Source organism: Balaenoptera borealis (assembly GCF_965194805.1).
Source record: "Balaenoptera borealis genome assembly, chromosome: 12".
In the NCBI taxonomy this organism is placed as follows: domain Eukaryota; kingdom Metazoa; phylum Chordata; class Mammalia; order Artiodactyla; family Balaenopteridae; genus Balaenoptera; species Balaenoptera borealis.
In genome coordinates this window covers 30,746,590-30,773,348 of record NC_138869.1, presented here as the reverse complement: position 1 = coordinate 30,773,348, position 26,759 = coordinate 30,746,590, and the positions used below count along the sequence as shown (strand labels likewise).

The following is a 26,759-nucleotide window of genomic DNA, read 5'->3' as shown; positions in this document are numbered from 1 at the left end:
CTAACAGATTAAACTGGCAAATAAGGTGACAGCTTTATTATCAAAGCTAACTTTTGAATGGTAGAGCCCTCTCAATTCACATTATTCCAAATGAGAACTAAGGAAATAGAGTAAATTATTAATAACAGAAAATCAATAATGATATTTAACCTTTCTGAAGAATTTACCATGGGTCAGCCATTGTTTTATAAGTCCTGCATGTATCTTTTTATTCAATCCTTAGGCCATCTCTATGGGACTGGGTACTTTGGTACTCTCATTATTATCCGTATTTACAACTAAGGAAAATAAGGCACAAAGATATAAAATAACTTGCCCAAGTCCCACAGTTGCTAAGTGGCAGGGAAAAGATTCAAAGACTGATTTCAGTTGCCCTGTTCTTAATCCTTGCACCTCCATCACTTTCTTCCAGAAAACAGTCGTTTATGAATATATCCACAAGACTGGGTAAGGGAAATGACCCCTAGTTAGTCTGATATAAGGTGTGTTTGGGGATTGAGTGGCTACGGTTCTGAAAAGAAACAAAATGGACTGAGTATATAAAATTAATGAGAACTCCTACTTATCATGGAATTATTTTTGAAAGCTATCTATTGAATAATCAACTTTACATTTTCAGTATTTTTTATAGGTAGTTTTCCTTGAGAAATAAGAAACTTCCCTGAATACGTTCTCTTGTATTTTCAACTGCAATTCTCCCCTCTATCCCTCAGCTGAATTACATCTGAGACAGAGGCCAGGAACCTGTCCCCAGTGGGGATGAGTTTCATTTAAATTCAAGCATCTTGTCCAGTACAGCCCTATAATTACCCTGAGTTCCTTTGGTCCACCTGCTGCCTAATACACGTGTTAGGATGGGTGGAACATTGATGATAGTTTGGAATGACTCTGCTTTTTAAGTGGATACATGGATACTTTTGGAAGCCAAATTGTATCTGGGATTTTTATCTCTGGAACTTGTTTGTGTTGTTTACCTGAAACTTGAGAAGTGTCAAAGGGAACATAACTTTTGGTTAAATTCATTCATTCCCTTATTCAACAAACATTGGTTGTTCCACAACCTAAGGCCTGACTATAGTAGGTGTTGGGTATACAATTAGAAGAAACATAGTATCTTCTCCAAGAAGCTCTTAATCTGAGCTGGGCTGAAAGTAAAGGATGCACATTCTTGTCCTGTGACTCTACTAGCCAGCCTTGTGTGAGGAGAAGTAAATGGATTTGGACGGGCTGGGTCCTCATTCTGGCCCACCATGCCTCCCGGTCCTATCACCTATCCTATCCCAGCACCCAGTGTGGTCCAGCCCTGTGGTTGGAGGGCAGAGGAACTTGGCTTGAATCCCTGCTTCTCCACTTCTGAGTTGTGTCATCCTGGATGGATTACTTAGTCTCTGTAGGTTTCCCATATATAAAATGGGGGCAGTAAAAGGCCTTCCTTCATAGGGCTGTTGTGAGAATTCAAGAGTTGCCATATAAAGCTTTTATCAGAGTGTCTCACACATAATAAATGCTTGGTAAAAGCTTAGGATGATGATTTATCTTCTGAATTTTTTTTTTCATGTGTGTGTGTTTCTCTCCTCTGCAAAGGAGATAGCCAAGGTCTCTTCCACTTGAAGCATCCTCAAATTCTAAAACATGAACAAGGAAGCAAGTGCCAGCAAAGGACCAAAGGTGTTTTAGCCCCTGTGGTGGTCATGTGCATGAAAAGACCCTAAACCTTGAGTATTGTTTAGCTGGAAACACTGCTGACCCAATAGCAGGAAATAAGGACGATTATTTAACATTTTAAGAAAATTAGCCAATATCTCTGTTAATGGGTTAACAGCAAAGGGGCAACTCCTTCACTAATCAGGGCTTTGTTTGTTTGAGACATTTTCTAGTTTTTCCTCTCACAGAAGAATGTGTTGAAAGGTTGGCATGGCTTTCTTTTACCCAGTTGAAAACAGACTTCCCCGAGGTTTGGCCAACAGTCAGACTCAGTGTTTTTATTTATGGCATTCTCTGTTGCATGCCTGACTGATGCCAAACACAGGAGCCCCGATTAATTTTGTGTTTGCCTTGTAGAGTGATTTAGAGTAACTGAGGCTCTTCAGGTTCTCAAGAGTCATTTCCTTTGGAAGTGAGTACAGCTTGGGTCTGGACAGAGTAGAGCAATTTGAAAGTAATGGAGTGTCTTAAGTCTGTTAAGAGGGCTACATTTGGTAAACCTTTGGAATTTAGGAACTGGTGAACATCAGTGAGCGTCAAAGATCTGGGCCACTGCAAAAAATATGACCGCTGTGCTTAATAGCTGGCATCTTGAGAATGCTACCCCCGCACTCGCACCCAATATTTTGGGTTGGACACATAACAGTTTGCTGAAGAATCAAGGCTACTAATGTGGAGTGTAAATCTGCTGCTAAAAATTCACCAGCTCATTTTTCTCTTCTTGGTATTATTTCAAGTGGCTCTTAAAGGGCCAGACACATGCAAACCACCTTCTTTCTCCCTCTTGCCTAACCCCTGCGCCCTAGACGCTTGAGACAGGGTCTGAGCTCTGGAAAGAGGGAAGGATCTTCCCCATATCTGCAAACTCACAATCCTGAGACTGACACACTGCAATGCCGCACTTCTGCTCTACTTTTGCGATTTGCTGACATGGCAGTGGCTGAGGGAGAAAATACAAGCTAAGGAAAAATGTAAAACCACAGAAACACTATCAGGTTTCTAAAACCTGACTCTTTCCCACACTTTTTTTTCTTGCAAAGAAATAATGCTCCTCTATCTAAGATATCCAACCTGACCGTCTTCAAGTAATCTTCTGCTCACCCTTCAAGATCCAGTGCAAATTCCACCTGTACCGGCAGCTCCCCTGAGAGCTGTGTGGGGCAGTGATATGCTTACAGCAGTTCTCTCATGTACTGTCCCTCTCCCTCGCCAGCAGGTGATCCCCTTCAGGGCAGGGACATGTTCAATTTTCTGTCTCCAAACTTTTCACTGAAGAGAGAATATGAACTGACACTCAGCACATCACTGCTTTATGCCTGGCATGGAAACGCAGGCACTCCTCCTCTCCTGGGGCAGGAAGCTTAGGCAACTTAGGTGTTGGGTACTGAGAATCTCTTAATGCATCTCTTGCTTTGGCTATTTGCCTTGTCACTCGTAGGTATCCCTTGGGCCCACTTTTTTCATACTGTGGTGATCAGAGCTGACTCGTGTGGGCCTGGGAAGAGGAACTGGGAGATGGAAAAACTGACACTTCTCATCTTCTGTTTGACTCCAGATGTTAAGGTTTTTAAAACACAGCTGGAATTCGATGTGGTAAGACATGCAGACACAAAAATGACAGTCATGAAGGAAGAAGTTTTAAAATCTCACAGATACCTAGAACCAGGAAACACATCACTCCCACAAAGGGCTACATAGGGAAGCACCAGGGTCATTTAGGAGCCAGAAGGAGGGGGTGGGATGTGGAGAGACACTTTACTGTAGTTTCTGCAGGAAGAAACGTATGAGGCAGGGCAAACAGGCTTAGGATTGGCTAGTTTGAATAATTTTAGCAGACTCTATGGCATGGGGACTGACCTTAGTTGTCTGTTACCTGGCCTGGGGTGATTGGGACAGGTGGATGTCGACCTAGAACATAAGAGCTAGGTAAAGGACGTGGTTGGGGAATCTGGGTGCTGGATGGTTACTTTCCATGTAAAAGGTGCAGTCTTGGGGAGTTGTTTGCTTTCTCTAGGAATTAACTGACTCTGGGAAGGGCAGTCCTTTCCAGTGTCAGCAAGGCCCCAAGATGTCAAAGCATCAGAATAAAAAGACATGCTTTCTACATAAGGGCTAACTAGCTCACCAGATGACATCCTTACTTGTCCTTTCTAAAGGATGAGAGTTCTGCACTGAGGATTGGAAAAAACATCATGACACTTCGGATTGAAAAGAAAAAAAATGAAAGGAAAGAAGAAAGGAAGAATGGGAGCAAGAAGGAAAGGATTTTTTTAAAGAAAAAAAGTAGAGGCAAGGAAGGACCTGAACACACAGTAGGTGCTCAGAATATATTTGGTGAGTAAAGAAATAGATGATAGAGTATCAGTCTCTCTATCAATCTATCTTCTTATTTAATCATATTACATCATTAATATGCACGCAAGACTCTGTGTTCGAGCCAACAAGGATATTTGCAATTTAAGTCTTTATTTAATTATGTAAAAGAGCCTGTGCTATCAATTTCAGCTATCACTGAGCAGATGAATGGATGTATTTTTCATAGCCTGAAAATTACAGTTTGTAAGGAAACCGTCTACTTAGTCTACTTGGAAGGTGGTTTCTGCACATTCACTTAAGGGACCATTCAATCAGTCACTTAATCACCAAGCAGTAGTTCATTGGTTTAAGGATGACATTTTGATTCTAGGTGAAACCTCAGTGGAATCACTGCTCAGGCAGTTACTCTGATTTCCACATCTACCAAGGAATATGTCCAGGGCTGCCTTCATTTAAAAAAAAAATCCTATTTCCCAAAGCAGACAGGTGACTGAAGCAAGGATTTGTCACCAAATTGCTTTACAAATAAACACCTTCAATAAATGGAAGTGTTTGTTGACAAATCATTTACAAATCAGCTTGTCAGAGAGGCTGGGATCAGAGAAATCTGGAAGCTAAGGGTTAGTGGACATCAGAGACCCACAGATCCTGCCAAGATCAATCAGAAATGATGAGAATAAACATAACAGCGCTCTGGGGAAATAGGATCAATTTATATCAGTTGGATCTGCATCCAACTTTTCAATATCGCCTCCGTGAAGTGGAGTTCTCTGAGATGGTGGTGAAGGTTGGACAGGATTCCTGCCTGAAAGTAGCTGAAAACTCCACTTTTCCATCATTAGGAAGGACACGAATAACTCTCATGATTGGCCGTCAGTCTGTCCTAAGTCTGTAGCAGGGTGACCCAGCTTGAGCACAAGAGGAGACTGGGGTTATGGGTTGACGCCCTCTCCTTTCCACGCAGGCATTGACTTGCATAAGTTGATGTGTAATTAACTGCAATCGATTGTAAAATGGCCTCAGTCCTTCCTACCTTCTCTCCCCCTTAGCCACACTCATTGCATGGCCAATAGTTGACAGTGACTGGCTCCGGCAAATATTTAATAGAATGTGGTAGGAGAGGCGACGGTGGGCCAGCTCCAAGTCTAGGCCTCAAGAGGCCTGGGTGTTTTGGAAGATTCTGATCCCAATATTGTCGAGAGAGAAAGAGAATGGATTAATATTTATTTAGCACCTACTTAATTTCAGCCATCTAATTAAGCTTATAAATAAGGTTAACCACAAGCATAACCATGATCATAATAAAATGGCAAAGACTATTTATTGAGGACTTTTTAGGTGCCGGGTCCGAGTTAAAGGATTTATGTGTTTTCTTTCAGTCTTCATAAAAACCCTAAGAGGTTGGTGTTATCAATGGCCCCACGTTACAAACAAGACAAAGAGTACCTCTAGGTTAAGGAACTTGGCTTAGAGCAAAGAGCAGGTAATTCGGAGAACCAGTCCATATACAGCTGCCCTCCATGTCAGAATATATGAAACCACAGATACAGAGGGCTGACTGTACCATCTGTTTCATATCAGGGACTTGAGCATCTGGGGATCTTGGTATGGAGCGGGGGTTCTGGAATCAATACCCCTGTGGATACCCAGGGCCAATGGTATATACAGTCTCTTTTAATGATCTGTGTGAAAGCACCTGGTCCAAAAATGGCATCGCTCCTCATTTGATACGTGTGGGTACTAAGGATATGTGTGTGACCACATGCTTGTGTACAGAAACCCTGGATTCTCCTCAAGGAGAATACGCACGCATTTGCGTAGAGAAGAAGGAGAGATTAGGTGAAAGGAAATGGCTTTTTCCAAGACACAGAGGGAAAGCTGGGCTGACTAGGTAAGCCTTGATTATTTTCTGCAGCTTAAAAAAAATGTAGAGTAATTAAAGCAAAACTTGTAGCAAAACTCCCCAGATAGACATTCCACGTTCTATCAGTGGCTGCCACTTCCCTCTCAAACTGAATAGCTTTGCGTGCGCCAGGGAGACTGAAGACACAGTTCTATTGTTCTATTTAGGGGCAATAACAGCAGCCCAAATTCCATACTTTGCAGTCACTTTGTGCTCTACCCTGGCACACCTGTGTTCCACTAAGCCTTATTTTCACTGTCTCCAGGTTATTACCCCGAAGCGAGAGTCCTAGGAGAGCAGGTTTCCCTGTCTTGGTGGAGTAAGCTGGTTAGTGGGAGCCAGCACGTGATGACTGGAGCGCCAGGGAGCAGTCCGGTTACGGAGGCTCCGAAAAACCCTTGGCTTCATCGGCAGACTCTACTTTTCTCTCATACCCTGCCATTTAACCCATCAGCAAACCCTACTGGCTCCACCTTCATGATACATCATGTGACCCTTGCCACTTCTTTCCGCTGCTGTTCCCATCTATGTCATCTTCATTTTGCCTGAGCGGCTGCAGTACTTGTAAATGGCTCCATGAGCCTCAAAACCAAAGGCAGACAGATGTTCTTGCAATATGAGATCATGCCCTTCCTCTGCTCAAAACCCACCCGTGGCTCCCAGCTCCTTCTTAGAAAAGCCCAAGTCTTTACAGGGCCCATAGACCTTCCAAGGTTTGGTTGGCCGCTCTCCTCCTCACTCACCCCTCTGCAGCCACACTGACCTCCTTGTTCTTTCTACAAGGTGCCCAGCCTGCTCGCCCTTCAGGACCCTTTCATGTAGTCTCCCAGGCATCCTCAAGGGCCCCCCTTGACTTCCTTGAAGTTTTTGCTCAGTGTCACCTTGGCTCAGTAACCTTCCCTGAGGCCGCTATATCTGAACACTGTAATCCCCTCCTACACTCTCTACTGTCTGCTCCTGCTTTCCTCTTGCTCCACAGCACTTAACATCTTCCAAAATATTATGCAACTTGCTTATTTGTCTATTGGCCTCCTTCCTGTAAAGACCAGAGTTCAAGAGGCCAGAGATCTTTGTCTCTTGGGTTCACTGACAGGGCCTGACACATACTACGTGTCAAATGGATTTCTGTTGAATAAATGGATGGACTTGAACAGGGCAGAAGTCAGTGGGGTGTTTGAGAACAGGGACCATGCAGACAGACTGCCCAGCTCAAAATTCCTGTTCTACTGCTTAATAGTTTGGGGACGTTCACTTCATCTCTATGAGCCCCCTCTTCCTCCTCTGCAAAATGGATATGAAAATAGAACAGAACTCTTGGAGAGGATGCATATGGAATACTTAGCCTAGTGTCTGGCATATACTGAACACTCAATAGACACTGACCGTTATCTTACATTTTGAAAAAATATTAGTATTTAAATACTTCTTTTGCTTTCTTTGGAGGTACAGTGATTTCAGAAGAAAAATGAGGTATGAGGGAAGGGTATTAACATGCAATGGACACCTCAGCTCATTTAATCCTCACAACCATCCTATGAGACAGTGTTATTTTCCCTATTCAAAAAATGAGGCCAGGGAGCCTTAACGAGGTTGAGTTCAGCGTCCAAGGCCACATAAGAGGCAGAGCTGGGCTTCATATCCAGATTGGCCCTATCCTACTCGTCTTCCTCTTGCCCCTCTGCAACACGCCCCCCTCTTTAACCCATCAGTAGCAACTTCCAGCATCTTCTCCTTCCCTGAACACATCTGCCCTTTCCCAGCTCCGAGAGTTTGCTTATGTTTGCTCTGTCTGGACTTACCTTACCCTCCACTTATCCCCCTTACCATCCTACCTATCTTTTCAGGGCCGGCTCAAATGCCACATCCTCCCTTTAGCTTTTAGGATTGTCCTCGGATTTAACCTCTTCCTCTGCTCTGCTTAAGACATTCACTGCCTTGTTCCTTGTGCTTTATCCTGTACTGTCTTCCTCCCACATCAGGGTGGGATCTTCTTGAATTTGGGAACTGCACAAGGCTCATCTTTGTGTCTCCATGGTACCTAGCACAGCACAGTGGACTCATGACACAGGCAGATCCAACTTGCAGGATCTCATCTATGCTAGTTTGAAATGCTACCATTACACTTGCTATTTTAAATAATCAGTGTAAGCATGTAGGTGAGCCAGCCACGGTCAAAGCATGTTGGCAAAACCTATAGACAAAAATGTATGGATGACTCTAAGGTGTTCCAACTAGTGACCAAGAGGTGAAACACATCGATCAAGTGGCCAGGCAAATAGGTGGTGATGCTGTATAAATATCCACAAGGAAAGAAATTCAAGTATTCATTGCTAATCACAGTAATACTGAATCAAGAGAATATAGGTAAACTGATACAGGGCTATAAACACAAAAGTCACAAGAGTGTGATACACACTGGGTGAATTAGCAGCATTTTGTTTGTTTGTTTAAACAAAGTAGGCATTCAATAAATGTTCACTAAGCAGTAGAGTTGATTTGAATTGAAATAAGCCATAAATGTATGACTTTGCAATTCAGGGGATACAAAAAAGATCAGCATAAGAAAATTCCAATCTAGCTCCAAAATACTTTCCCACAATTTGTTATATAAATAGAAATATTTCTTGAATGCTAAAGATAGCACAAGTAATTGAAGGTGGACTGAAGGGTGACAAGTGATTTGACTGGAAAGGAAAATTCATCTTGTCACTTATTACCTGCGATCCAAATTTATGCAAGACCAGCCAGGAGGCAATTTTCATTTTATCCAGGATAAACCAGAGCTTAAGCTACCAAAGCTTGTCATCTTGAATGTCTCAAACAGTCATTCAAATGGTTTGTGTCCTCTTATTTAGAATGTTTGCTGTTATGGTAATTGTCAGGATGCCTTGATTTTTCGAAAATATTGCACAGTGCAATCTCATTATAACAGGATTTGCTGTAGAATGACACTTAGGCTAGAATAGCTGTACCTGGCTTTGGCACTTGTAATTGAATGTCAGGCTAGTGGCCTTTAAACTACATTTGGCTTAGAAAAGAGGTTTAAGGCATGTCCTACCTCTAGTAACAGGAAACACAATAGGTATGGGAGATTTCAAAGAGAGAATCAGTTATAGTATCTGTGACCAACTTGGGAGCTCAGGGAACTTACTACCATGTCATTCCTTCATGGGTAGATTAAAAATGATTGATTATATGATATAAAATGATTGTCATGGTCCTAAGATGTTATGGCCAAGTGGTACTTAAAGCTTTTACACGGGAAGAAATGGCTAACCTTTTCCACTATGACAACTGGGGAATTTTCTTTCCTACCAAATAAAGAAGCAAAAAGTCATGTGGAGGTGATAGTCCAAAAGCAGAACATAGAAGTAGAGTGCAGAGAGGACCCAGAGAGATCTCCCAAACTGTAAAGACATGCAAAATGAAAGGGAAACCATTACTAGCTAATGGGCAAAAGGCAATTTGCAGGATGCATGAGAGGGAAGAAACCACTATTTTTAATTTAGTTGATCAAGACTTTATTGTACTTCAAGTGAATTTACCACACAGAGATGCACCATATCAATAGAAAAGCATATTGTGAAGGTCAGAATAAAGCAGTTGAGGACTTGAGTCCACAGAGTTTCTCAGAAACAAGGTAATTCAAGTTCCTCCTTCAGGGATCCCTTGAGAATAAGCCTAGTTAGTCTAAAGGGTTTAGAAATGCTGCCCATTGTGCTTAGGCTCCTTTCTGCAGGACTCTTACTGCTGAACCATGTCTTCCTTAATAAAAATGATTAGCACTTAGCAGCATCTAACAGGAAATGCGTACCAAACCTTTCAGAGAAATGCCAGGCAAACTCTGAATCTAGTCCATAATGGAAGCGTAATGGGTCCTTAGGGAGGGGGTATGGTGCAGGGATGCGACTAGAAATTGTGAATGAAGATAGAAATTGGGATAATGTTATTGCTGGGATTCACTTCCCCCGTATGTGTTTAAAAGACGTTTTTCCTTCTTGAATCACAGTTGCCAGGCATTCTAATTTCTACTTCAAAATACATTCTCTTACAAGGACTAGCTTTTAAATTATGGCAAAGTACAGTAGATTTTAAATTGTTAGGAGGAATGGGTTTTCTATGTCATTGGTCTATTTTGAAAATGACTTACCTACCACTCTCTTTCTTTCTTTCATGGAGGAGAGAATAGAATACCTTAGGAATGGCCCGACAGTGAAGATGAATTGACATTCTACCCATCACCTAACATCAACTTCTGCTTTTCCAAGAATGGAGACCATTTCAATTCTTATCACTCCCTTTGGTTTGTTGATCTTACAAGCTTATCTATTTTCTTGCTCTGCATGAAATTTCATCACTTCCAACTTCAGAAAATGTTCATAGAAGAATAATATTCAAAGACTGAGAATTCAGTAACATATCCCCCAATCCCTAAACTCCCTCAAATTAAGTAGTTTAACTTTTATACTATCAAGTAACTTGGCTGTGAGCACATCAGCAGCAAGGATGGAACTCCATTCATCGTAACATGTTGCTACTTAATCAGATTCAGTAAGTTGGTTGACTAAATGAAATACAAACCTTTACTTTATAGAATTAGTTTGACCTTAAATAGCTTTTAACCACACTGGGTTCATATCCCTTAATTCTCCCATTCTTTTTCTCCTTTTGAGGTTGATTTTAAACAGCAAGAAATGATATAAAATTTAAGAATTATCTGGTTACTGTAGTTAAAAGAGATCGTTAAAGTAAATGAAAACACCCAGGAGATTGATATATAGCTGAAATGTTGTCTATACCATCAAATCAAAGTCAGTTACGTCTGTACAAAGATTGCACAAGAATGTTCATAGTAGCTTTTAATAATAGCCCCAAACTGCAAACAAAGCAACTGTCAATCAACAGGGGAATGAATAAACAAACTGTGTCTATCCATACAGTAAAATACTATTCACTAAAAAAAAGAGCTAACTACTGATACATGCAACTACTTGGACAAATCTCAAAAATGTTTTGCTACACGAAAGAAGCCAGACACAAAAGAATACACACTGTATGTTTCCATTTATATGAAGCTCAAGAACGGGCAAGATAGTCCATGGTGATAGTAGTCAGAACCAGGCTCCCTGCTTGGGTTGTTGATACCACCTGGCAGGGGAATTTGAGAACTGCCTACTTCTACCAAGCCAGTCGAGGGATGGGAAAACAGCTTCCCATTTGGCCTCACCTACACCACTTGGGTGGGGGAATCAGAATGCCCCTTGCTTGGGCCCTGGAGGGGTTGGGCTTGAGGAGGACGCATTTGTTCTATTGGCTTTTGGTTGGTGTAGGGTGGGCATAACCAAAAAGCTCTGCTGTTGTTAGCCTACTCTTTGCCTCATCCTTTGGTTGGGGAAAACAGGGTTTTCTGGAAGCTTTTTAGGCTGTACTGTTTGGTGGTGCATAGCTGAAGGCTTCTGAAGTGCCCTGTCCTGCATAGGTGGGAAGAAATAAGGAAGCCCAGGGAACTAGTTGCCGTGTCATTCCTCAATTTTTAAGATTCCTAAGCAGTCTGCCTCCTTCCTTCCACTTTTCGGAGTTTTCTTATGCTGTATATTATATTATGTCCAGGGATTTTTAGTTGTAAGGAGAGCTTGGATGGCGTGGGGCTACTCCATCTTCCCCAGAACTGGGAGTCCTCTGCTCCATTCTGTTTTAATATCAACATTTAATAGTATAACCCAGCTGAGGGCTGGCACACAGTAGGTGCTCAGTAAGTGCTAGTTGATTTGGAATCCAAGCTTTGCTTGATTTGACCCACCTGTATATTGTTGAAGAGTTGTGACTTGATTACCTGATTGGTATACTTTCAACTAGCCAATTCTTGTTGTAGCCTTACGGTGTAACGATTCCTCTCATGACTTTGTGCAGGAGTCCCCAGGCCACCTATGGAATTCTAGCATTCACATGGACATGGCACCTCACTTGTATCTAGGATTGGCCAGATTTCTGAAATTCTTTTCCTAGAATTTGCTTCTACCTGTCCTTCTCTCTGACCACTTAGAGTAATTACTTACTTCAGCCTTGCTGCTGTTTCCTTCATGTCTCTGTAGACTGCATGCTTTTTAGCCACAGAGGTATGATAAGGCTTGTTTGGGTTTCCAAAACCCTTTGAGGTATTTGAGTTAAAGGTCCTATAAAGCTGTAAATTACCATGATTATCATTATAATTTAGCTGCTAACCGAGTGAAAGCAGCAGTCCCGGTCACCAAAAAAAATCACTTCTTTTGTGATTTTTTTTCCTTATGTGGGAAGCTGTATTTTCAATGGGTTCCTCACAATTTTCCAGAGGCTTCTGGTTCCAACATTGGTAATATGCGTTTACCCCTGCGTGTCTGGGACGACCTGTAAGTAAGATGAAATACATTCTGCCTCATTTTAGCAAGTGTAGTGAGAAGAATAATTAAACTTCTCCAGGGAAACCCCAAACAGGAGCTCTTGAGAGAATAGTGCACCCTCACTCCATGTTAAAAGTATCAGTATATTCAACATTAAGGGGGAAACACTAACCAGTGAGTTCATAGGTCCACTTTATTATGTGTTCTCATTTCTGCCTTATTTGAGCAAGACTTTTGTGAAATTAAAAAACACTAACCTATTACTGAATTTCCACCTATAAGCATTACATCAGACACAAAAGAGTCAATGAAAAATTTTCTGAAATATTTAAATGAGTGCCCACATTCTCCAGTAACGGCTCTTCCAACGGCTTTGATATCTTCACGAGTGGCCCTGAAGAGGACACCCAGGCCACAGCAAGGGCTCCTTTTTCATTCTCACCTCACCAGCTCACAGTTATAATCTTACTAGGAGACCACTAAAATAATCCTGTGATGCTCTACATCCAAGGTTGGCAAACTATTGTCCGTGGGCCAAATGTAGCCCACCGGCTGCTCTTGTAAATAAAGTTTTATTGGCACACAGCCACCTTCATTCATTTACGTACTGTCTAAGGCTGCTCTCATGCTACAACAGCAGAATTCATAAGGGCGACAGGGTCTGTATGGCCCACAAAGCCAAAAAAACTTTGCTATCTGCCTCTTTACAAATAGTTTTCTGACCCCTGCTCTACATTCCACTTATCTTGGTGTTTGGCTCCTGTGCTGGCCCCTTCTCATCTTCCAGATTTAGGACGTCTAGAGCCTTTCAGGGCTTACTTCTTATACATCCCTTCCTCTCTTCATTGACTCTGTAGGTCAGTGGTTCTCAACCCCAGCTGCTTTTTAGAATCACTTGGGAGGCTTTTTAAAAATACTGATGCCTTGGCATCACCCTCAGAGGTTTTGATTTAATTAGTCTGGGGCAGGGCTCAGTCCTCACACTTTCTGAAAGCTCCCCAGGTGATTATAATGCACTGCCAGCATTGGGAACAATTACTCTAAGTGATTTTTGTCTAGTCTCAAGGCTTTATATTAACTATATATCAGCAACTCCCAACTTCTATCTCCAGTCCCAATATCTCCCCTGAATTCCACATTCACATATCCAACTGCTTATTTGACATTTCCACTTGAATTCCTAACAGGCCTCTCAAACTCACCATAGCTGGATCAGAACTCCTGATTTCCTTCATACCATTCCTCCCATCTTAGTCAACAGGACTCAATTTTTTTTCAGTTGCTCAGGAGAAAAGCCTTAGAGTCATGCTTGCCTCCTTCCTGGCTCTCATGTTCCATCTCTAATCCACTGGCAAATCCTACTGTTCCCTCCAAATGTATGAGAATTCAACCACTTACAATCTCTTGTGGCCCCAGCCATGAGCATCTCTCATGGGTATTGTTTCAGTGGTCTCCTGTTGCCATGGTCTCCTGGTTTCTGCCCCTCCACCTCTGCAGTCTTTGTTAAAGCAGAAGTCAGAATGATTCCGATAATACATGAGTCGGATAAAATCACCCCTCTGTTCAGAGGCTGCTAATGGCTTTCCATCTTCTTCAGAGTAAAAAACAAATAAAAGTATCCCTTGAATTTAAATACCAGAATGGACAGAAATGAATGGTACCTGAAAGCCTGAAAACAACTATTTTTCCCATGGCCAGTGGATCTTAATTTGCTCCATTCTTCCTTATGATGGTGAAGGGAAGAGCAAACAGACTGATAGCGAGGAAAGGCAGATTGTTCAGCAAAGGTTGAATAGAAATAGTCATACTTTCTAGAATTCTTTTCAATGTCCTCATATGTTTGAATTATGCATCATGTACCTTTTCATGAAATGTCACCAACGTCTTTTCTCCAGTCAGCTTGAGTCTGCTATACCCGGGAAATTATCTGCCTTGAGCCACATAATTGCATATTGTGGGAAACTCATCTTGCAGATGCTAGAGGAAAGAAACTCAATCTCAAAATTATACCTTTCTTATCTATGGATAAGGGGAAAATGTCTTATATGCATTGTCACTTTTCCTTAGAAAAACTGCCATCTCTTTAAAAAACATTGTTTGAAAGCAGTAAATGATACAGAACAACAAGCTGTCAGAGGAAAGACCAAAGATATTTTAAGACCTTGCATAACATTTGTAGAAATTCTCAGCATCAGAGTAGAAATCATAATCTTGAGAAAGGTTGCACTGAATTCAAATGACTGATCTTCACATGGGTAGAGCGGTGCTTTTGCCTTAAAAATTTTTTCCTTGGAGAGAAAGAAACACTGCACAATTTGCACCTTTCCTCGGATCTTTGTGTCAAACAAACTGTCAACAAGAACAAAAAAGTCTGCTAACTGATAATCTTTTAACCTTAACTCCTTTAGTGGACTCAGAGACAGGAAAGACTAAACATCATTGGGACATTGGGAGTGGTGGTGGAGAATAAGGTGAGAAATTTTTTTTTTATTGATAGAGGCCAAAAATATATAAGAAGAATGAGGTGCAGTTAATGATGACTGTTTAATTCGAAAAATAATGAAAAATGTCCAGAAGGGAGCAAATTCAAGTGAGAAGAAAGTGATTTCTTCTCTTAAACACACTATCTTTAATATAAACATTTAATTAACTACTTTATCTTTCACTGAGAAAAAGAAAAATAGAAGCCCAAAAGAAAATAAATACTAAGTCATACTGACCTCAACCAGGAGTGAAATACTAAATAAAACTATAAAGAAGATGGCTTGCACTTTAAAAAAAGAATTATAGAACTAAAATGAGATGAGAATATTTTCCTTATTTCCTTCTTTAATTAACCAACCTGAGCTGCTAGCAAGATAATCTGTTTAAAGTGTTTAAGGAGATTGAAAATGATCACTTTAGCTGTGTGATCCTTTTTACAAAGGCAGACATTAAAGAAAACAATCTCAAACAATGAGAAGTCTATCATTTCTCATGATCAAGCTTTCTATCTTTGTAGCATGGGTTTTACCTGAAAGTATCTCTATATGCATTGTAGTTATTGGATTGGACGAATCAAAGCAGAAATATCTATAAAGCTAAGCGGGCGAGTAATTTAAATGATAACTAAGTTTTGAATGGCATTTCCATTTCTGTTCTGTTGATTCAAAGATAAGTCCAAAATTTTAATTACTTTTTAGCTGGAGATAAAACCTATCCGTGTTTTTTTTTCCTAGTTCTTTTCTTAGTTCAGATATAATAGTTGTAAATTGTATATGAAGATATATTCCCTTCCTCTTCACTCCCACACACTCATGCACACACACAAACTCACATATCCATTTATAGTTTAGTATAGGGTTTGCAAACTCATTGCTTTAAAGACAAGGGAAGTAACATAAAGGAGGAGAAAAGGCTCTATGTAAGACAATAGGGAGTAGGAAGGATTACAGCAAACTTGCCTGAACAGATCACTTCAAGGAGTCGCTGCTAATTATCTCCTGTCAATTATTGACACATGGGAACATAACTCCGTATTTCTAGGTTCTTACTTTGTAAAGGAAGCCATGAATCCATGTTTTATTAAATCTCCCAATGTTTATGTACTGTCAATTAATTCAACTAAACAAACAAGCACACAGAACACCTTCTTCACCAAAAACTTAGGTCTGTGGCTGTATTTAATCAGTTCCCTACCAAGATGTTGCCTCTGGCTTGGTAGGTAATACAGTCAGGAGGCTTACTTTTCAGTCTCTCCTTTCCACTCCCTAGCTGGGAGGGCTTGCCCAAGTCCTATAAAAGATTTGCACCAGAAACACAAACCAATTTGAAATCGTAAGAGAATTTAGAGAATCTCTCATCCCAACTACTTATTTTTGAGATGAAGATGTTGAAGTCTAGATGAGCTCATTGATTTATCTAAGGTCCTAGGGGGGGAGTAATGACAGATCTGACACTACAAATATGGCTTCAGACTCCCAGCCCACAAAACCACTCAATGACTAAAGCCATGGGAATATTCAGGTCCATGGGGGATAAAATCATGAGTATTATATTTAATTTTAAAGCATTCAGTTCTTAAGAACTGCTGGAAGGCAGGGTCTCTTCTATGCCTGTCCGGCACTCAGCACACTCCCTATCATCATCTTGTCCTCAAATCCATATTGAATGAATGAATGAGTAAATGAGTAAAGAACTAAATTATAGTCAGAACAAAAGAGTCATCATTAAGAAGCCAGTGACCAAAATAACAGAGGAAAGCTGAAGTTCAGAGAGAAATAAACTGAACTACGGGAAAATGCCTTACTGTTCACTGGAAACATTAAAACAAACAAAACAAAAAGCTCCTTCCTGCTGCCTCTCTGACTTGGAGCTGAATAGGAATGTAGTCTTTCCTAGATCTGATTTCTGATTACTCTTTACTGATGCTGGCTGGAAATTCAATTTATTGACTCCATCAAAATGCCCTGCAGAGACGAGTATAAGCCCTGGCTGAATGTAGACGATAAAAAGAAACTTGATATTAAAGATGGTTTACATGATAGCCCACAGAAAATACAGCCAAGTCAAGTATGCCCTTGCTTGTGGCTTATTAAAAAACTTTTTTTTTTTCCAGGACAATGTATATACTTTGTGGAGCTTTGACCTAGAATTTAATGCATGTGGTTTTATATCCCCCATGAATGCCTGTTGCTCCCAAGCTCAGAAAGCTTGCCTACTGCCTTCCTTTCCAGCTGCTCTACTGATCAGTTTTTCATGAAAGAGAAAAATTAAAGTGTCAGATGAATAAGGCAAACATTGTCCAACTCTTATAAAGTTAACGATTTATTTGAAATATTTGTATAAAGTATCAAGCAGAATATATAAACCATATACACGACAGTAAATGAATACAATGAATTCTGCTGTCAATATTCTGGTTTTGATGTAACCGGGTGCATTTCCCCTCTATAAAATATTCCTTGTTGCATCAAATTGAACAACTGTTACTCCACTTTGTCCTCCAAAATTCTCATAAAATGGGGTATGAGTAGAACGTGTAAGGGCAGATTGTGAATTTTATTTATGATTATTTGATTCTAGATTTCTAGGTAGCTGGCTGAAAAGGTCAGGTGGAAATAGATGGGGTACGATCCAGAGCCAAAGTCAATGCCCATGCATGCAACGTCCATGTTGATTGTGGCTACATCCGGTTTGGATGTTTGTAGAGTTTCTACCGATTCTGTTAGAACCACAGAAACAATGACTTTGATAAATAAATTTTGAGTAATAGCCTGTCAGTGCAAAGAGACCCTCCTCCTGAGATGAGAAACATATTAACACTGGGTCATCCAGGTTCTTTCCTTTGTGTATGTGTTTGTTTTCAAATCTCCTTTTCTTTCCCTAGGCAAGTCTAGGCAGATATTTCAACTCAATGAATATGTATTAATTGGCCCATGTGGGTCCAATTCTGAGACACAACTAGCTATTAGAAGCTGCAAAACATTCTTTGTGAAAGCAATAACTGACATTTATTGAACACTTACTACATGCTAGGCACTAGACCTTAATTTACATGTATTATCTCACTTAGGTGTTACAATAACTTTACCAGTTTGGGTTTTCCTTTAACCTAAGACTTAGATAGTTCTATGTTTAATTTTTTTAGGAACCTCCATACTGCTTTCCTTAGTGGTTGTACTGATTTACATTCCCACCAACAGTGTACTAGGGTTCCCTTTTTTCCACATCCTTGCCAACTCTTGTTATTTCTTGTTTTTCTCACAATAGAAAGGTATGAGATGGTATCACATAGTGGTTTTGATTTGCATCCCCTGATGTTTCATGAGGCTGAGCATCTTTTCATGTGGCTGTTGGCCATCTGTATGCCTTCTTCGCAAAAATAACCTATTCAGGTCCTTTGCCCATTTTTAAATTGGATACAATCCAGCAATTCTACTCCTGGGTATTTAGCCAAAGAAGATACTAATTCAAAAAGATGTATGCACCCCAATGTTCATACCAGCATTATTTACAATAGCCAAGATATGGATGCAACCTAAGTGCTTCCTATCAACAGATGAATGGATAAAAAATTGTGATTCTATATATAATCACACACACACACACATATACACACAGTGGAATATTACTCAGCCAGAAAGAATTAAATCTTGCCATTTGTGACAACATGGATAGACCTGGAGGGTATTATACTTAGAGAAATAAGTCAGAGAATGACAAATACTGTATGTTTTCACTTATATGTGGAATCTAAAAACCGAAACAAATTGACAAATATAAAAAAACAGAAACAGACTCACAGGGCTTCCCTGGTGGTCCTGTGGTTAAGAATCCACCTGCCAATGCAGGGGACACAGGTTCCAGCCCTGGTCCGGGAAGATCCCACATGCCGCGGAGCAACAAAGCCTGTGCACCCCAACTACTGAGCCTGCATCTAGAGCCCACGAGCCACAACTACTGAGCCCACGTGCCACAACTACTGAAGCCCACGCACCTAGAGCCTGTGCTCCGCAGCAAGAGAAGCCACTGCAATGAGAAGCCTGCGCACTGCAACAAAGAGTAGCCCCTGCTTGCCACAACTAGAGAAAGCCAGCATGCAGCAACGAATACCCAATGTGGCCGAAAATAAATAATAAAGTAAAATAAATAAATTAAAAAAAAAAAAGAAACAGACTCACAGATAAAGAGAACAAACTAGTGGTTACCAGAGGGGAGGAGTGGGAGGACAGGAGAAACAAGTGAAGGTGATTAAGAGGTACAAACTACCAGTTATTAAATTAGTAAGTCACAGGGATGTAATATACAGCCCAGGAAATATAAACAATATTTTACAATAACTTTGTATTGTGTATAATCTATAAAATTATTGAATCACAATGTTGCCCACCTGAAACTAATATAATATTGTAAATCAACTCTATTTCAATAAAAAAAAAAACCCTAAGACATAGGTTAAATCACTTGCCCAATTCAGGTCTGTCTGACTACAGAGCCTAAAATATTAACTTCCTTGCAAAGTTTCAGCTTCATTCTTTAGCTTCATAATCCCAGAAAGAATGGGAGCTCAGTAATGGTCAGAGCATTCAGATCATTCATTTCAGCCATAAAAATAAACTCTGGAAAAATACCTGGGTCAACCAGGAATTGAACAGAGAGCCTCAAGTATGTTTTTTTGTTCCAGGTTCCTAATCCCTTTTGGCTTCGTTTCTATGGGGATTTATGCTGTTTTGTCAGCCACAGCTCACTGTTGACTCAGAATATGCCTACCAGCCATTAAAATTCCCCATCCTTTTTTCATACATGCTACTGAGAAGTCTTATTTCCTCCCTTATCTATTCACACAGGTGGCACTTTTGGACACAGTGTTTTATTAAAAATATTCCATCTCATTGTTATGATCTTTGTTCTTTGATAAACTATAGATAGTTCCAAGAATTATGCTATTTTGCTCACTTTTCTATCCTGAAGAACGATCATGCATGTAGCGGATATTGGCCATTTTTGGAACCACCCAGTCTGGGCATGATTCCTTTGGGGTAAATCATGAGACTGAATCATGGTGGGGAGCAGAGCCCCCAGCCTCCTCCTACAAAACCCAAAGGAAGCAAAGAATTCCTCTCCATGTCCCTGGCAGCCTAGGTACGGGCCTGTGACTGGACTGGCCATTCAGATGATCCTGCCGGGGCCGTAAAATCTTAAGGAAACAATGTGAAGATACAGTAAAAGTGCAAACATATTCACAGGGAGGTGGTGACATGGAGAATACAGCTTTGAAGGGCCATGGTGTGCTGCTTGCACCTGTGCTATTTTTATGGCGTGGCCTTGGCTGGTTCCTGCTGCCTATATTTCTTTAGTCCCTGAGCATCTGCAGAGTTTACTTCTTCAGCCTTCACACATATCCAGCTCCCCTGCCCCAACCCTTGCCCAAACTCCCTTTGGTCCTAGAGGTGCCAGAGTCAGTTTCTAGCGCTGACAACTAAAATCCCCGACAGATGCAGGTCACTTCTCTTTTCCACTGCTATCCCCCCAGACTGAGGACCCACCATCTCACAACTGGACCAGTACAATAGCCTCTGCCTGGCTCCCAGCTTCAGTGTTCCCACCTGCCACGACCTAGCCTCCTGCATCACTTAAAACTGCCAAGTCAGATGAGGCCATTCACCCTATAAAGGCCCCCAGTGACTTTCCCTCACGTTAACACTAGTATCCCAGCCTCTCACCTTGATTACTTCCAGTTTTCAGCCTCATGTCCCATCACTCTCCTCCTCCACTCCAGCCGTCCCAGCCCTGCTGATTATACCAAGCTTAGTCCTGCTTCTGAGCCTTTGTCTTTTTAGAGTTGCTAGATTTAAAAAGCCCTTTTGTTACTAGAAGTATAAAAAGTATGTGTTTATCTGAAAATCACTTTCAACTGGGTGTCCTGTATTTTAGTTGGCCAACCCAGACACTTACACTTGCTGTTTCTCAGCCTGGGTCCCTCCTCTCTCACTTGCCCAGGGAGGCATCACCTAATCACCTCTCTAAAGATGCCACGCCCACCAGTCACTCTGTCTTGACACTCTGTTTATCAAAGCACTAACACTCTCTGAAGTGACCTTACACTTTCATTTGTAGGGCTTTCCTGTTTCAGATGTCTCCACCTAGAAAGTGAATTCCACGTGAACAGTGGCCTTGACTGTACTGGCCTCTTGCTATAGCCCAGTACCTGGAACTGTGCTTGGCATGTGGTAAATGCTCAAGAAATAAATATATATTGAACAAATGGAATTCATGTCTGATATCAAGCCAAAGAAGAAAACCCAAATTCAATAATTTTCCAAGCAAAACCTTTCTCTTTTCCTTTTTAAACTTTTCAATTGTATGCCAATCACCCCAGAACTTAACAAAAAATCTATAAAGTAACAGTACTAGACATCTATAAGAGTCACAATGCTGTATATTACCAAGCAGCTGTGGTTATTTTATTAGGAATGTTCAAAAGGACACTGACTCCTAAAAGAAGCTATGTGTAGTTTCTTCTCTCTTCAATCATGTTTCAAATCTAATTTGGTTTGTATTCTCCATCTGAAAGGCAAGATGGACACAATGAAAACTGGGCTTATTGTTTTCCAACTTCAGCTTGAACAGTGAAATGATTTGAAAAGGACCCCTTGTTGTTCCCCTCACTTCTCCAACACCCTCAATGTTCCTTGTGTTACCTCTGAAATGACGAATGGGACTCAAGGGCCCCACGAGCTTATCACATAGGGAAGCATCTGTTTTTCCCCTTTTCAGTGTAGCTTCATAAAAGCCATCAGCATTTTAATAGAGCTGGGTATATATCTGGAGGTTTATAAACCTGGGAAAATGAGTTTGTATTTCCAATGTAGACATGGATATTTTTATTAGTTTGGAGAACCAATTCCCCCAGGAAAATAAGATTCTGCTTGAGCTGTTAGTCTTTCAATCGTTCTGATGTCTTGTGCTTGAATTTTTTGAATAGAGCTGCAGAGCCCACAGAGAGATGCAGCCACTCCATAACCTTGGGAAGGTTGGAGCCAGACATGAGGTGAAATTGAGAACACACATCACTCTGACAAGAATCCCAACCAGAACCAAGAAAGGAAGGGAGAGAAATAGAGGGAGGAAGGCAGAGAGAGAGAGAAAGCAGAGAGAATTTACTGATCCTGTAAATAAGAAGTCTAGAGGCAGTTCTGGCTCAGGTGTTGTTTGATCCAGAGGTTCACATGAAACCATCCCACTTTCTCAAAATTCTACTTCCTTCTTGCTTGGCTTCATTTTCAATGAGGTTGTCCCTAAACTGGTGGCATGATGGCTGCCAATCTCTCCAACTTTCTATTTTTTTTTTAATAAATTTATTTATTTTATTTATTTTATTTTTGGCTAAATTGGGTCTTCATTGCTGCACGCAGGTTTTCTCTGGTTGTGATGAGCGGGGGCTACTCTTCGTTGCGATGCGCGGGCCTCTCATAGTGGTGGCTTCTCTTGTCGCAGAGCACAGGCTCTAGGCGTGCGAGCTTCAGTAGTTGCGGCACGCGGGCTTCAGTAGTTGTCACTCGCGGGCTCTAGAGCACAGGCTCAGTAGTTGTGGCGCACAGGCTTAGTTGCTCCACGGCATGTGGAATCTTCCTGGACCAGGGCTCGAACCTGTGTCCCCTGCATTGGCAGACAGACCCAACCACTGCGCCACCAGGGAAGTCCCTCCAACTTGCTATTTTTTCCAGCTAGTGACCTCAGCAGGAAGAAGACCCTCTCTTCGCCAATTCCATCAATAAATGTTCCGGAGCTGATTCTCATTGGTCTAACTTGGCTCAAGTGCCTATCCCTGGACCAACCTCAGTCACCACGAGGATGGAACATGTTGATTGGCCAGCCCTGAGTCAATTCCTGTCCCTCAATCAAGGAAGAAGTGGTGAGTAATGTTAATTTCACCCAAACCATATTGACTGTGAGTGAGGAAGGGATTATTTATTGAGGAAATTTGGGGTGCTGTTTTTAAATAAAGAGGAAATGATTGTACAGCCTTCTTCCCCTTTGCCCCCCCCCCCGCCTTTTCTCATAATGTCCTACTACTCTTATACTACAAATGTTTTTCTAACCGTTCAGTGAATTTGGGGAGCCCAGAGGCTGCCATCTCTTTATTGTACCAAGAGGGACACCGCAAATGTGTTAATATAAGCCAGACAAGATGTAAACTTGGCTTTGAAAGCAGTGCATGTCAACCAGCACAGGACATGTTTGAAGCGGTTTTCTTTCAGGCAGCAAAGCAGAGAGCAGATGAAAGATCCCCTTCCCATACCCACTGCATTCCTCCTTACACTATTTCTATTATCTCAGCTTCAAATGCTTTTGGAAAAAGCAACAGTGCTTCGAGTAAGAATAGGGACTGCCTGCATTCTTGATCTAAACTTGACTTATATATGAAATACTGATGGTGCTCCCTTCCTAAATGTATGAATCCTTCACAGTGAATAATAATGATACTCATAGCACTGTTTGCTTCCTACCCCCCAGCCGCTGAATGTATAATATTATAAACAACCCTATGAGGTATATACTATTCGGAGGTAAGGAAACTGAGGCACAGAGAGGTTAAGTAACTTATGCAAGGTCACACAGCTGCTAAATTGTAGAGCCAGGATTCAAACCCAGGCAGTCTGATTTGGGCACCTGTGCTTTAACAATTACGTTTTTTGTTTCTTATCGGGCTTTGTATGCATGATCATCCTCATGGAAGTCGTGTAGCTGGGCATGATAAGCCATACGTTATGGATGAAGTAATTAAGGCTTAGAAAATGGAAGATGGCAGGTCCCAGATTTTCTGACTTCCACATCAGCATTCTCAGGAAGCCCTGGCTCAATAATGCCTGTGTTGTGCTGTCCCATCTCCCCACCAGCCCTTTGAGGCAGACCTGGCATGGGAAAACAAACATCAGACCAACACATATTGCTATTTAGAACAAAGTCATTGGAACCAGATTGCTTTTGTTTCAATACCAACTCTATCTTTTACTTATAGGTTATATCAACATTCTGGGCTTCAGTATCTGCTCCCAAGAGTTAACTGTAAGGATGAAGTGAGTTACTACCTATAAGAGTATGTAGAACAGCGCCTGACATATAATAAGTATTCAAGGACCTGTGTGTACAGGGTCCTTCAGTATTACTTGCCAGTGCTTTATATTGGCAAAACAAAAGTCCTCCAAGGACACCTGGGAACGAGTGCACTTGTATTATGTTTAGCTCTTTCTTTCAACACCTACAACTATACTCAATCTCTTTACTAGTGCTATTTCTCCAATAAACAGTCTACTTTGCACGGCTGAATACTTTCTGTAGAGTTAATCTGGTGGCTTACACTAAGGAGAGTGAGAACAGTGTGGGAGAAAAAGCCTGGGCGTGGCGCTGTCAGGGGAGGGGAGATTGAATGTAGGCTTTGACACTTATCACCTATGTGACCTCGGGGAAGTTACTCAACTTCTCTGAATTCCATTTCCTTATCTGAAAAATGAGAGGGACTTGCCTGGTGGCAGTGGCTAAGACTCCACACTCCCGGACGAGGGGGCCCAGGTTCGATCACTGATCAGGGAACTAGATTCCACATGCGTGCCACAACTAAGAGTCCGAATGCTGCAACTAAGGAGCTGGCGAGCCGCAACTAAGACCCGGTGCAACCAAATAAATAAATAAATAAATAAATATTTTTAAAAAATGAGAATAGTTACACTTCCCTTACTGAGTGGTATGAGGATGAGTACTACATGTGTGGCACATGAGAGCAAGTCACAGCTCTATTAGTGTAACAGGGAAGAACAAATCTGACTCCGTATCATATCTATTCCTTTTTACTTTAAACTTTGTGCTCTATTGCCTGTGCTTAGTCATGCTGGCTCTGCACCTTTTGTAAAAGAACATTGCCTATAGCCTGAAATATACAGGATAGCCTATTCTCAAGGCTCTGACCTTTTTTTTTTTTTAATAGATCTTTATGGGAGTATAATTGCTTTACAATACCGTGTTAGTTTCTGTTGCACAACAAAGCAAATCAGCCATATGCATACACGTGTCCCCATATCCCCTCCCTCTTGAGCCTTCCTCCTACCCTCTCTATCCCACCCCTCTAGGTCATCGCAAAGCACGGAGTGGATCTCCCTGTGCTATGCTGCTGCTTCCCACCAGCCAACTATTTTACATTCGTTAGTGTATATATGTCGATGCTATTCTCACTTTGCCCCAGCTTCACCCTCCTACCCCATGTCATCAAGTCCATTCTCTATGTCTACCTCTTTATTCCTGCCCTGCAACTAGGTTCATCAGTACCTTTTTTTTTTTTTTTTTAGATTTCATATATATGCGTTAGCATACGGTATTTGTTTTTCTCTTTCTGACTTACTTCACTCTGTATGACAGACTCTAGGTCCATCCACCTCACAACAAATAACTCAGTTTTGTTTCTTTTTATGGCTGAGTAATATTCCATTGTATATATGTGCCACATCTTCTTTATCCATTCATCTGTTGATGGACATTTAGGTTGGTTCCATGTCCTGGCTATTGTAAATAGTGCTGCAGTGAACATTGTGGTGCCTGTCTCTTTCTGAATTATGGTTTTCTTAGGGTACATGCCCAGTAGTAGGAATGCTGGGTCATATGGCAGTTCTATTTTTAGTTTTTTTAAGGAACCTCCATACTGTTCTCCATAGTGGTTGTATCAGTTTACATTCCCAACAACAGTGCAGGAGGGTTCCCTTTTCACCACACCCTTTCCAGCATTTATTGTTTCTAGATTTTTTGATAATGGCCATTCTGACGGGCGTGAGGTGATACCTCATTGTAGTTTTGATTTGCATTTCTCTAATAATTAGTGATGTTGAGCAGCTTGTCATGTGCCTCTTGGCCATCTGTATGTCTTCTTTGGTGAAATGTCTATTTAGGTTTTCCACCCATTTTTTAACTGGATTGTTTGTTTTTTTGATATTGAGCTCCATGAGCTGTTTGTATATTTTGGAGATTAATCCTTTGTCTGTTGTTTCATTTGCAAATATTTTCTCCCATTCTGAGGGTTGTCCTTTTGTCTTGTTTATGGTTTCCTTTGCTGTGCAAAAGCTTTTGAGTTTCATTAGGTCCCATTTGTTTATTTCTGTTTTTATTTCCATTACTCTATGAGGTGAGTCAAAAAAGATCTTGCTGTGGTTTATCTCAAAGAGTGTTTTTCCTATGTTTTCCTTCAAAATTTTTTTAGTGTCTGGTCTTACATTTAAGTTTTTAATCCATTTGCAGTTTATTTTACACGTAGCTCTCCAGTTTTCCCAGCACCACTTATTGAAGAGGCTGTCTTTTCTCCATTGTATGTTTTTGCCTCCTTTATCAAAGATAAGGTGACCGCATGTGCATGCGTTTACCTCCGGGCATTCTATTCCGTACCATTGATCTATATTTCTGTTTTTGTGCCAGTACTGTACTGTCTTGATTACTGTAGCTTTGTGGTATAGTTTGAAGTCGGGGAGTCTGATTCCTCCAGCTCCGTTTTTCTTTCTCAAGATTGCTTTGGCTATTCAGCGTCTTTTATGTTTCCATACAAATTGTGAAATTTTTTGTTCTAATTCTGTGAAGAATGCCATTGGTAGTTTGATAGGGATTGTATTGAATCTGTAGATTGCTTTGGGTAGTATAGTCATTTTCACAATATTGATTCTTCCATTCCAAGAACATGGTATATTTCTCCATCTGTTTATATCATCTTTGATTTCTTTCACCAGTGTTTTATAGTTTTCTGAGTACAAGTTTTTCATCTCCTTAGGCAGGTTTATTCCTAAGTATTTTATTCATTTTGTTGTAGTGGTAAATGGGAGTGTTTCCTTAATTTCTCTTTCTGATTTTTCGTTGTTGGTGTATAGGAATGCCAGAGATTTCTGTGCATTAATTTTGTATCCTGCAACCTTACCAAATTCATTGATAAGTTCTAGTAGTTTTCT

At 41.0% G+C, this 26,759-nt stretch overlaps 1 protein-coding gene across 2 annotated transcripts in view; it reads right to left on the bottom strand.

The window, feature by feature from the left end:
• The window catches only part of CADPS (calcium dependent secretion activator), a 781,950-nt gene that overhangs the window by 557,728 nt on the left and 197,463 nt on the right, over positions 1-26,759 (bottom strand). The window lies entirely within an intron of this gene.